Below are 12,320 nucleotides of genomic sequence, written 5' to 3' on the forward strand. Positions count from 1 at the left end.
ATCGCGAGGCTCGATGTCTTACCAGATTTGTCTAAATTGATTGTTGATTTATCTGGTTGTTTCCTGCATGTTTGCCTGATTCAGCTGTGCAGACATCACATACAGCATGACGGACTTGCAGACAACAGCCCCCGACCAGAAGTGTCAAGTGTCAAGACAAAGGCGGGGGAGGTCTGCGTGCTAAGCTAAGGCTAAACCCACACCAGCCAGCGCTACCTGGCCAATGACTCTAAACAAAGAAATGTATGTGTGCTAGTCTCGCGAAGTACACCCCTCATCAAATAGTCAGACCGTCTCTCTGTGTTCCTGCTGCCCAAGTACACCCCCTCATCAAACAGCCATCAAACGTGTGAAAACCACAACGAGGAAAATCAAGGTGTGGCTGGAGGGTTAGTTACTGACTCCACTGTCCAGCACCAATTCCAGCACACAGACTGCCCATGCCAACACAGGCTCTCAGATTAACAGATGTTGTCCTGGATCACATCAACAGGTGTGTGGACAGAGCACGACAAATCAACTTTGAAATAAAACACACTTTCCCCGCAATCAGCCAAGCCCTGGATGAAATGGAGATTGTTCGCTCTCCTCCTCGCAAGCACGGAAGATGCAAGCCTTTAGGCCCTGAAAGACCGGAGGGGCTGGCCAGGGCCAAGCTGAGGAGGGGGATCTCCCAGGCTAAACACGTGTTACAATAATGCACGTCCATGTCCTCTGACCTCCAGCGCATTATGGCAAGGCATACCACACCAACCACACAACACAACTCAAATCCTGCACACGGTCACTGTGGCCCAATCCAGCTCTCGGCCTTCATCCCCAACCAGCTGTCAACCTACTTCTAATGCTATAGTCAATTAATGCCAATGAATATAGTATTGGAGGTCATCTTCAACGCAGATCTGGGGTTCGTACTCTTGATGAATCAGTGTCTCACCTCAGATGGTTTTGCTGCACGCAAGGTGAACGGGTTTTGGAACCTCCCGCATCTCTGACTGAATACTTGGCCACATGTGCAGAGGCACGTCTGGTTCAGGTGTTATGGGGTTAGGTGTTAGGGGTTAAGTGTTAGGGGTTAGGTTCAGGGGTTAGGTTTAGGTGTTCAGGGTTAGGGGTTAAGGGTTAGGGGTTAGGTTTAGGGGCAGACGTCCCCACTAGTGTCAATAGCACCACCATAGTGCCAGTGTTGAAGCACTCAACTGCTACGGCCTTTAAGCCAGAGACACACCAAACCGACATCAAAGAACTGGTGGCTGGTTGAGTTCTTGCGGGGGGTGTCTTCTATTAATTAAAATACTATGTAAAAATGACTGATTGGGTTGGTCTCAGCACATAGAGCAAAGCAGAAAAGGATATGAAGATAACTTTTGGTCTTTCAACTCCCACGAAAACCTGTTTCACTCCAGACTCTAAACAAAGCAGTATAGGAAATGTAGTCAATACTTACAACGAACAATATTTCGTAACAGACCTATTTTTAGTTCTCAGACTACAATCACGTGATTAATGACTACTCAATGTTAATGTTACACTAGCAATTTACACTAATGAGTACCAATGTGATTGATGAGTACTAATGTGATTGATTAGTACTAATGTGATTATTGCGTACTAATGTGATTATTGAGAACTCGATGTTAATGTAGAAACTCGAGAGTTGATTACGCTGCTTGATTTACTTGTGTAATATTTGTAGAATGTAACTTCACTGTCAATAACACGGTACATGCTGTAAGATATAGCATCACTTATGCTGTAGTATTCACTTATTTCTGCACTGCTGGTTAGATGCTAACTGCAGTTCATTGGCTTTGTACCCATATTCTGCACAGTGACAATAAAGTTGGATCTAATGTAATCTAATCTAACACACACACACACACACACAGGGGCACATGCCCACTCTCACACACACACGGGCACATGCACACTCTCACCCCCACCCACACACACACACACCCACACACACACACACACACACACACACACACACACACACACACACACACACACACACACACACACACACACGGGCACATGCACACTCTCACACTCACCCACCCACCCACACACAGGCACATGCACACTGTCACACCCACCCACCCACACACACGCACACACACTGATCTGATCTGTGGTGTTTCATCACCCTTGGAGAACATCTGTCTTCTGTTTGTAAACTGGAGGATTAAAGTGTTGTTGTATCCAAACATTCACACTTAGCAGGAGGCTTGAGTGCCAGTCCATGTGTGTGTGTGTGTGTGTGTGTGTGTGTGTGTGTGTGTGTGTGTGTGTGTGTGTGTGTGTGTGTACCAGTTACACAGAAGATACAAAATCAGAGGTGTTTTGTGTTCTTTCCCATTGACTGTAGTTATTCTACCTATTTGAGTGTCTTATTCAAGACTAAGCCTCATGCTCAGGAAACAGGGAGCACCAAACCAAAGGCTGCCATGGAGTAGGGCAGAGGACATGGTCTTCAGCAGGTTAAGGCTGGAGTGGGACAGAGGACAAGGTCTTCAGTGGGTTAAGGCTGGAGTGGGACAGAGGACATCTTCAGCGGGTTAACCCTAGCTCTTCAGCGGGTTAAGGCTGGAGTGCGACAGAGGACATCTTCAGCGGGTTAAGGCTGGAGTGTGACAGATGACAGGGTCTTCAGTGGGTTAAGGCTGGAGTGTGACAGATGACAGGGTCTTCAGCGGGTTAAGGCTGGAGTGCGACAGAGGACATCTTCAGCGGGATAAGCATGGAGTGGGACAGAGGACATCTTCAGCGGGTTAACCCTAGCTCTTCAGCAGGGGTAACAAGAGAGTACGCTCTATCAGGAACTTTCCATTAGACTGAAGAACTAACTAACACCCAGACATGAAATGCACACACTCACACACACACCTGCACTCACCTACAGAATCACACACACACACACATATATGCATTGAAACACACATGCATAAACAAAACACACATATAATTTCACACTCACAGTCATACTCTCTAATAGTGAGTGTGTGTGTGTGTGTGTGTGTGTGTGTGTGTGTGTGTGTGTGTGTGTGTGTGTGTGTGTGTGTGTGTGTGTGTGTGTGTGTGAGTCTCTGTGTGTGAGTGTGAGTGTGAGTGTGTGTGTCAGGCTAACACAGAGGGTCTGGGGGACTGGGCTGCTCTCCAGAGGGAACTGAAAATGAATGTGCAGTTCATGTAACTAAAAGAGAACCAGCACACTCAAAACACAAACACACACACACACACACACACACACACACACACTACTAATACATCAACGCACACACGCTACCAATACATTAACACACATACACACACACACACAATACTAATACATCAACACACACACACTACCAATACATCAACACACACACACACACACACATACACTACCAATACATCAGCACACACACGCAAACACATTACCAATACATCAGCACACACACACACACACACTACCAATGCATCAACAACCACACTACCACCAATACATAAACACACACAAACAAACAATATATTTACACACACACATTTGTCTTTCAATGTTATCTAAATAATTAAAAATACTTAGATTTGAGCCCTCTATTAGGAACAATTTTGTTGCCAGTCCTACGTTGTAGTGTGTGAGTGTATAAATATAGGTCATAGGCTGGAGAAGCAGTCAGGCACACGAGCAGTCGTTAGCGCACACGAGCAGGTTTGGCCGACTGTAGCCAGGATCACAGATATAATCTCTCTTATTTCTGTAGCCGGGATCACAAATAAACTTTCTCCCCTCAGCTCTTCTGTTCTCGTTGACGTGTGCTGGTCTGTGCAGCCGATAACAGAGCAGTTACCGTAGCGAGGTGTGCTGGCCTGTGAAGCCGATAACAGAGCAGTTACCGTAGCGATGTGTGCTGGCCTGTGCAGCCGATAACAGAGCAGTTATCGTAGCGATGTGTGATGGCCTGTGCAGCCGATAACAGAGCAGTTACTGTGTACAGCACACCTCAATAATGATAGCGGGTCCAGTGCCTGCGAGAGAAAAAAAATTGGGACCTTCACAAAAGTAGTTTTCAAGCTGTGGGTGGAGATACTCAGATGGGGGGCAGTAGAGTTCTAATGAGAGCCCAGAGGGGCACCAAATCTGAGTGGCTTTTTGAATCACATGTTTACTGACCTAGCCAGCCCAAAACAAACTGACCAGGTTGTCCTATTTCAGAGTCTTTGGGTTGGTAGGCACTCAAGATACCCAAATGTAGCACTGGAACATTGCAAGCGTGAATTTATCATACAGTTTTTCTCGATTGATTACATTCAAAAACTGGAACTTGTGGCACAATGACCACAACCTGTAACTCATGTGCCAACTCCCTAAACCAATTCTGCTAAACTATAAGCACAATTATGTGCTTTAGACACAAATTTCAATTGTTAACCGCACTTTCTTCAAAACACAACACACAATTATGTGCTTTAGACACAAATTTCAATTGTTAACCGCACTTTCTTCAAAACACAACACACAATTATGTGCTTTAGACACAAATTTCAATTGTTAACCACACTTTCTTCAAAACACTAAACACCATCCTCTCTACTTTGCACACTTCATCAATGCCAAAACCTCCTTGTGTTCAGACAGAACACACTGCTATTCAATTGGCAAAACTTCCATTTCAAAGGCTGTTGTGCAATTTGAAATCAAAGCTTTAGCAATATGATGGCCACAGGTTAGCTCCTGGTTTGGAGAACAATTGATGGCAACATTGAAGTGAGAGGTGATCAGAAAGGCAGAGGAGTGAGAGTAAGAGGAGGAGGAGGAGGAGGAGGAAGAGGATGAAGAGAAAGAGCAAGAAGGAGAGCCATTATCTCTGATGAGATTCGGGCCACTGTGGTCAACCATATGGTCAACCATGGTTTGACCATGCAGGAGGCTGGCCAGAGGGTTCAACCAAATATAAGCCGCTTCTCAGTTGCATCCATTCTCTGGACATTCAGAAGAGGGAATAGGTAAGAAGCACTACTATGACAGGAAAACACTAGTTTGAATGCCTTATCAGGAGTATAGTATTCTTGTATTTTCCATTGTACTGTATCTGTAAAATTACGTAAACAAATACAAAGTGCAACCATTGATGACCAAGACATATTCCTAAACATCAATACAGTGAGCCTAGCCACAGTGGACTGTGTTCTAAGGCGGAACACCTTGAGAATACAGTTTTTCTCGATTGCTTTGGCACATTTTTCCAATCACTGTTTACTTTTTCAAAACAGCTCACACACAGCCCATAACAGATGATGAAATAACCAAAACACTATTTGATGTTTGCAGAATGACACCACCTTCTCAAAACTTATCACACACCCATCAAAACCAAACATTTCCATCAAAACCTACAATTTGTGCTCAATTGAAAATGTACGTTTTCTCATTTATTTAACAATGGATAACAAAATTCAAACTACAGCTATCAATATCAACCTCTGAATCCATCACTTCAACTTTTGTGCAACACCCTCACAGCATTGACTATTTTACCACTGACAACATACTACAATTTGGGTTTTGTACTGAGCACTCTTGACAATATACTGTCAGAAAGTATTTGAAATCTGATAATTTGTATACATAAAATATTGTAGTTCTGTTTTTGCATTGCTAAATACTGTAAAAGATATTCTAAACAAGGACCTGTCAACACCATTGATTTTACATGTGTTCTACTGTGTACAGAATGGCAAAGATTCTGACACAAAAATATTTATTGCAGTCATTTTTCCACATTAGATTGGATACTGTAAGAAGTCAAAATGACAGGTTTCAAGATACAGTAAAAAGGTAAATCTGTTCTGCAGTGAACAGTCTCCCCCTGCCACCAGTGTGGGCCAGTGTGTACCTCAGCCATAGTAGAAATAGAGGGGCCCCTGTGTGGCATTCATGTAAGAAGCTCTAATGAAATTAGGGCAACAGTCATTGATCACGTAGTCAATCATGACCTCTCCATGAGAGAGGCTGAGCCGTCATACTGTCACATTAATTGTTTGTACGTTCGGCAATGACAATGACACTTTGCTGGCCTTTACAGTCAATTTACTGTACTGTGTTTCATTGTATTTGCACTCTTGGCAACAACCATTTCTATACTTTTGTAAAGTGTGTTGCCACAATACAATGTAGTACTGTAGTTTCACTAAAGTAATTTACAACATATACGGTAGAATTCTGATTACTGTATATTTACAGTATTTACAGCCTATTGCACTATTTCTGGTGGCAGCCTCCTCGATCCATGCTTGGTATCAAAATCAATCTATTGACCTCTTTTAGAGGTTGAGAACTACTTGATTAGTTGTGCACAGAGAGTTCACACAGGTGCTGACGATATTTAGAATATAGAGAGCAGTTTCAGTAGGCTGCTACTAAGTGTCTGCAATGTGTTGACATGGTTATTCAATAAGGTTTTGTGTCTTTCTCTGAGAAGTGTGTTAACTGTTTTGAAAAGTGTGTTAAAACTCAAAGAAATTTGTGTGAAAGCAATGAGAAATAGTTAACCCATTCGCCAGAGAAGACTCTTGCTGTGCAAAGAAGATGTGAGCATTAGATTAAGTTGACCCATGATTCGCTAAATGTGTGAAAACAATTGAGAAAAACTGTAAAGCAGGTGTACAGGGTGCCTTTTGTCAGAAACTCCGACAGTCAAACAGTTATGCTATGACTATGTGCAAGTAAGTCATATACATTTTCACAACTGATTGTGTCCTATCAGCACTGACACATTACTGTACTGTATTGTAATCCAATCCAATGTTACAGTTTTTCTCGATTGCTTACACACATGAAGCATGCCTCGTTTTCTCAAAACTCTAAACACAAATCCCTAAACCACTCACACAAAATGCAACAACATTCACAACACTGTGTAGGTCTATTTCTGATAGCACATTGTCAATATTGTCTTGAGCTAGAACAGGATGCAGTAGTTTTTTGTCCTTTTTTATTTTACATTTTTCTTTCTTTTTTTTTTTTGACTGTACTGGCCTATATCCTATTGTTTGTTCTGTGCAAATCATTTACACATTCATTTGTGTTTGCTGTGATGTATAGGCTACAGCACTTTTGGATAAAATAAAGAAATATTTTAGTTGTTACTGTATATTTGTGTGTTGTTTTATATTTGCGTAAAAACATTATACAGTTATATTTTACTACAGGAGTAAGCGTATAGTAACATAATGTTCCTGATAAGGCCTTCATACTGGTGTTTTCCCATTTCATAGTAGTGTTTTCCATTGAGCACATCAGTGTTCAATCGATGCTTAGAATGTCTACTCATATAATGGGCTGTGTTTGTCATTAGAAAACAAAGTACCCTTTTGAGGTGACATAACACTGTTTTGAAAGCAAAGTTGGCTTTTGCAGGATGTATAAAGGGTTTTGCATTTTGTGTGAGTGGTTTTGGGATTTGTGTTTAGAGTTTTGAGGAAACGAGGCATGCTTTCAAAAAATGTGTGTTAGCAATTGAGAAAAACTGTAATACATCTGCTGACTCAGCTTTAGTGCTACACTGAATAGGTGAGGCAGCTTGACAGTCACCTGTTCAGACCCACCCTTAAAGCCCCATTATGTTACCTGTTCAACCCACCCTTAAAGCCCCATTATGTTACCTGTTCAACCCCACCCTTAAAGCCCCATTATGTTACCTGTTCAGACCCACCCTTAAAGCCCCATTATGTTACCTGTTCAAACCAATCCTTAAAGCCCCATTATGTTACCTGTTCAGACCCACCCTTAAAGCCCCATTATGTTACCTGTTCAGACCCACCCTTAAATCCCCATTATGTTACCTGTTCAGACCCACCCTTAAAGCCCCATTATGTTACCTGTTCAGACCCACCCTTAAAGCCCCATTATGTTACCTGTTCAGACCCACCCTTAAATCCCAATTATGTTACCTGTTCAAACCAATCCTTAAAGCCCTATTTTATGAGAATTGGTATTGTGCTCCTCCTACTGTTGCAGTGTAATTCACAGGTAAGTTAAATTATTACTAGTCCAACAGCAAGAGGGGCAGCTAATACGTTATTACCCATGATGCTCAGCATCTATCTTGTATTCTTTTATCTCTTTAAACTCTCGCCAAGTAAAAGCCAGTCCGAGATGTACTTCTGTGTGGTCTCTTGCTCTCTGTTACAAAATGTTGCTTGAAAGTATACAACAACTGGCCACATTTTGAATCACATTTCTATAGGCAACGAGTATTGGTATCATCTTCAAATGAATGTTCATGGTATGTGGTCCTGTGAAGGACAGATAAGCACACCTAGCCACCTAGGCTATGCACTATGCAGTTCTGTGTTCTCCGGGTGGGACCACCCCGCAAAAATGCACATGTGCATGTTCTGTGCTGATGTTGGTGTTTGTAAGGTTTGTGCATGCTTTTTCAGTAGTTAGATTGTTAGCTTTTTTGTGTATGTGTGTGACTCATTTTCTGATAATCTGCTTCTTACCTGTCTCTGTTCCCTCCCATATAGTAGTCATGCTTATAGCTGTGATAACATTGTTCCTCATCACCATAACCTATAATCACATATGCATATATAAGACAACTTAACTCTGTCCACTCATTTTGTCTCTTTTCTTCCCCTTCTACTCTTGACTCCACTGTGGGATGCTGCTACAGTCTTCCCACCCAATCTACCTGCTTACAGCTGCCCATTCCCACCTATTACACACAAATTGTAGTCTGCTCATAATACATACTGTTTGCCAACCTATTTACGTGTAATATAGAAAATATGCCATCATTCACATATTTGTCTATTTCATTGCTCTGCTGATCCTTATGATAGTAATCTTATGAGGACACTGTATACCCACAAAGCTGTTCCACAACCAATACTTTGAATGCTGGCTCACTCCATTTTTATCCACTACAAATTGTTCTTCATGTATATACCTTCCTCTATGTTTCTAGGAATCCTGTATGTATCATGTCAATATGACTCATATGTGTTAATATGTTCTATCATCTGAAACCATCTGCTTCCTCCTGACTCTCTCTTCTCCTTCTCTCCTCCCTTCCCTTCTGCACTGCCCCCCCCCTCCCCCCCCCCCTTCCCTTCCCTTCTGCACCCCCCGATGTTTATCTCTTTACCCGGCTGGCCCCAAGCAGATGGGTCCTCTCTTAGAGCTGAGGTTCTGCTCAATGTTGTTTCCTGTTAAAAGGGAGTTATTCCTTGCCCCAGTCACCGTAGTAACCCTAGGGGGTTCAGGTTCTAGGCTCTGTAAAGCACATGGAGACTATTTAAATTGCTATTGGTGATATGAGTCTGTGTTACACTGAGTCTGTTACACTGACTGTTATTAGGGATTTGTCAATACAATTTTATTGAACTGAATATTGTTGACCAAACCTCCTTACTGCTGCTGATTCATCATTAGTGCTTCTTTGAATTAGATGAGTTAGATACGATTTAATATTGCTGATTTCTTCATTAGTGCTTCTTTGAATTAGATGAGTTAGATGGGTCAATGACGTATAAGGATTTTCAACAGGCCAATTTTAAAATACAAAAAATAAGAATATCTATTGCAATTTTTCAAACATTTAGAATGTTGTGTACACGTAAATTCATATTAAAATGTTAAATTAAGTGATTTTAGTGATTTTTCATCTAGATAAATTGGCCATGGCCTTAAAAAATGTCATGTGGTGCGACCGTGATTTATCTTAAAACTAATTAATTTCCTTAACATACTTAAAATGTTTTAACAAGTTATCAGTAATATAAAGTGTTTAGAGACAGTATTTGTATTTCTTTTGAGTTTTTGTACATAATGATCTCATATTTTTGTTCTATTATGTCTTAAGTCCCCTTCTTAAATGTAGTTTACAGACGTATTTTTCCTGTAAAGCGCATAAAACTGATAGAAATGTTTAAAAAATACCATTTACTTAAGCATACTGTATTAGTGATTAATATTTCAGCGCCAAAAATTTGTTATTTTATTAAGAATTAAATACAGTGATTGCTATTATTGGTCGCACCACATGATGAGTGGTCGCTCCAAATGATATGAAAACCTCCTATCGTTTAAAGAGATCAATAAACAATAAATTCCATGCAAAACATAGATTAAAACCAGATTTTATTCAAAAATGCATAGAATTTTCATGAACACAAACATTACATAAACATATTTTTATATAAAAATCGCATCAAACTTGCCATTCAGGTCTTGAAGACTAGCTTGCTGGTCGCTCAGGAGTGCTTGAGGGATCTTCAGTGTGGCACATGGTTTCCCTCAGGTCTACTTTTACTGGCTGGTAACATAGGCATGTCTTCATTTCTACATGCTTCAAAAGCATGACACCTCCCTATGACTTATTTGTGCCGCTTGTGAAAACAAAACAAGGCCCGTCCACACGGAACCTGGATTGCCTGAATCCGGAAAGAAATGTTGTCGGATCTGCCCTCCGTCCACACGAACCCGGCAGATTGGGTCACTGAATCCGCAACCTTTTGAAACCGGTCTTAAGAGTGGAAAGATTCCAACCCACCAGCGGATCCGTGTTCGTGTGGACGCCTGATCCGCACATTTTCTAACCCGATGACGTAATTGCCCCACATGAACGCCCCACGCCCCGCCTCGCAACCTCAGCCTGAACCCCTCATTAACCCTGCTTCACTTCATAACAGCAACAACAATAACTAAATTGTTAAGAAGCTGGTTAGGAAAGGGATGACATTAACAAGCCATACTTTAATCTATCACTGCTTAATCTATTTGCATCAGACCATTGTTCAAAACTGTTTTTTTTTTTTTTTTTAAAGTGTCCGCAATAGCCTATATGAGAAAATCTGACGTGAAAAGATTTATATTATAGACGGAAGTTTCAAAACAGTTATTTAACACAAACGAGGGTTATGGCGAAGTGCCCGATTCGAACTAGTCCTGTTGGAGTGCTGTGGTAAGAGTGATTTCAGGTGGTAGAGAAGTCGTTCAGCAATCGGTAGATTGCTAGTTGGATCTCGACTTCTCACTTTATGCGCAAGCTCCATGACGTCTTTACAGGGGATTCAACTACAGGTCCATCACTGGCTACATGTAGAACTGTAATCTTTGGGCAGGTTGCCTGAAGCTCTTTCAGTATGGGCTCCAGGTGTGCCCACACTCCCTCCTCATCATGGCGGAGGCTGTCTGGCATCTGGTCAAATAGATTCAAACAGTTATAAATAAATGAATACATAAATAAATAATAAATTACTAATAAAGGCATAATTACTAAAGTGAAATGACATGCTCTAAATTATATTTTTAGCTTTTTCTCATGATATTGTACAAAGATTAAACCTAAAACGTTGTTTCTGAAATATTAGAAAAAAATTACTCAAATTGCATAAAAATCTATTCCAAATAATACTTAAATAAAGTACTTAATACATATAAATCATCAATTGAATATTAAAGCACAAAAACTGCCAATCAAGGACATATATCTATCATGGAAAACATTTTGCAATGGTCGCACCACATGATATTTGGTCGCACCACATGATATTTTCAAGTTCAGTCAAAATTTACAGGCACAGAATTGGCCACCTAAACAAAACAACCTAGCTTAGCACACAAGGTCACAATGAAATTTATAATCAAAATATATATTTGTAGAAATAACTTAAAATTCATTGTTTTTTTGAGGTCACACCACATGATATCGAAATATGGCAACTACATACCATCCGTTAAAAAGGTTATTTTTTTTTTCAAATTTGAGAGTGTTACAAACCTGTTGCTGATTCCATGGGTCCTTGGCAAACTGGTCAATGATGATATCCATTCAAAAACAGGAAGTTGCAACATAATTGTCCCAAAGTGGTCGTTTCTTGATGGTCGCACCACATGATATTTCATAAAATGGACATCATCGGACAAAGTTTGGTTGTATATTATGATGGAAATATAAATCCAAATGCTTTGCAATTTTGTACAGGACTACAAAACACTTGGGATATCATGCCAAATAGGGCAGAAAATAAATTTGAATAGATTTAGAGTATTTTCAAAGAAGTTTTCACAACAGCAGTCATGGCCGGACGGTCGCACCACATGATATTTTGACACTTTAAATAACAGAAAAATTACAAATAACTAATGTTTTTTAGAAAATTAAAGTGAGTACATATATGGGAGAGGTACTACATATACATGGTATCTTTTTATGCATTTAAACCTTTTTTTAACTGAAATAAATGCAGTCGGACAGAATATATAGGCGTCACGTCATTGACCCAGATACGATTTAATATTGCTGATTCATCATTGTTGCTTCTTT

General features: G+C 40.6%; 1 long non-coding RNA gene across 1 annotated transcript; it reads right to left on the bottom strand.

Moving 5' to 3' along the window:
- Window positions 1–10,815: 10,815 nt before the first annotated feature.
- Window positions 10,816–11,995, bottom strand: LOC122131165. The gene is made up of 2 exons (XR_006152028.1): window positions 11,775–11,995; window positions 10,816–11,192 (listed from the first exon to the last, which is right to left on the bottom strand). It is a non-coding gene; the product is annotated as an uncharacterized LOC122131165 (long non-coding RNA).
- Window positions 11,996–12,320: the final 325 nt, after the last annotated feature.

The sequence above is a fragment of the Clupea harengus genome, unplaced genomic scaffold (assembly GCF_900700415.2).
Source record: "Clupea harengus unplaced genomic scaffold, Ch_v2.0.2, whole genome shotgun sequence".
Classification (NCBI taxonomy): Eukaryota; Metazoa; Chordata; class Actinopteri; order Clupeiformes; family Clupeidae; genus Clupea; species Clupea harengus.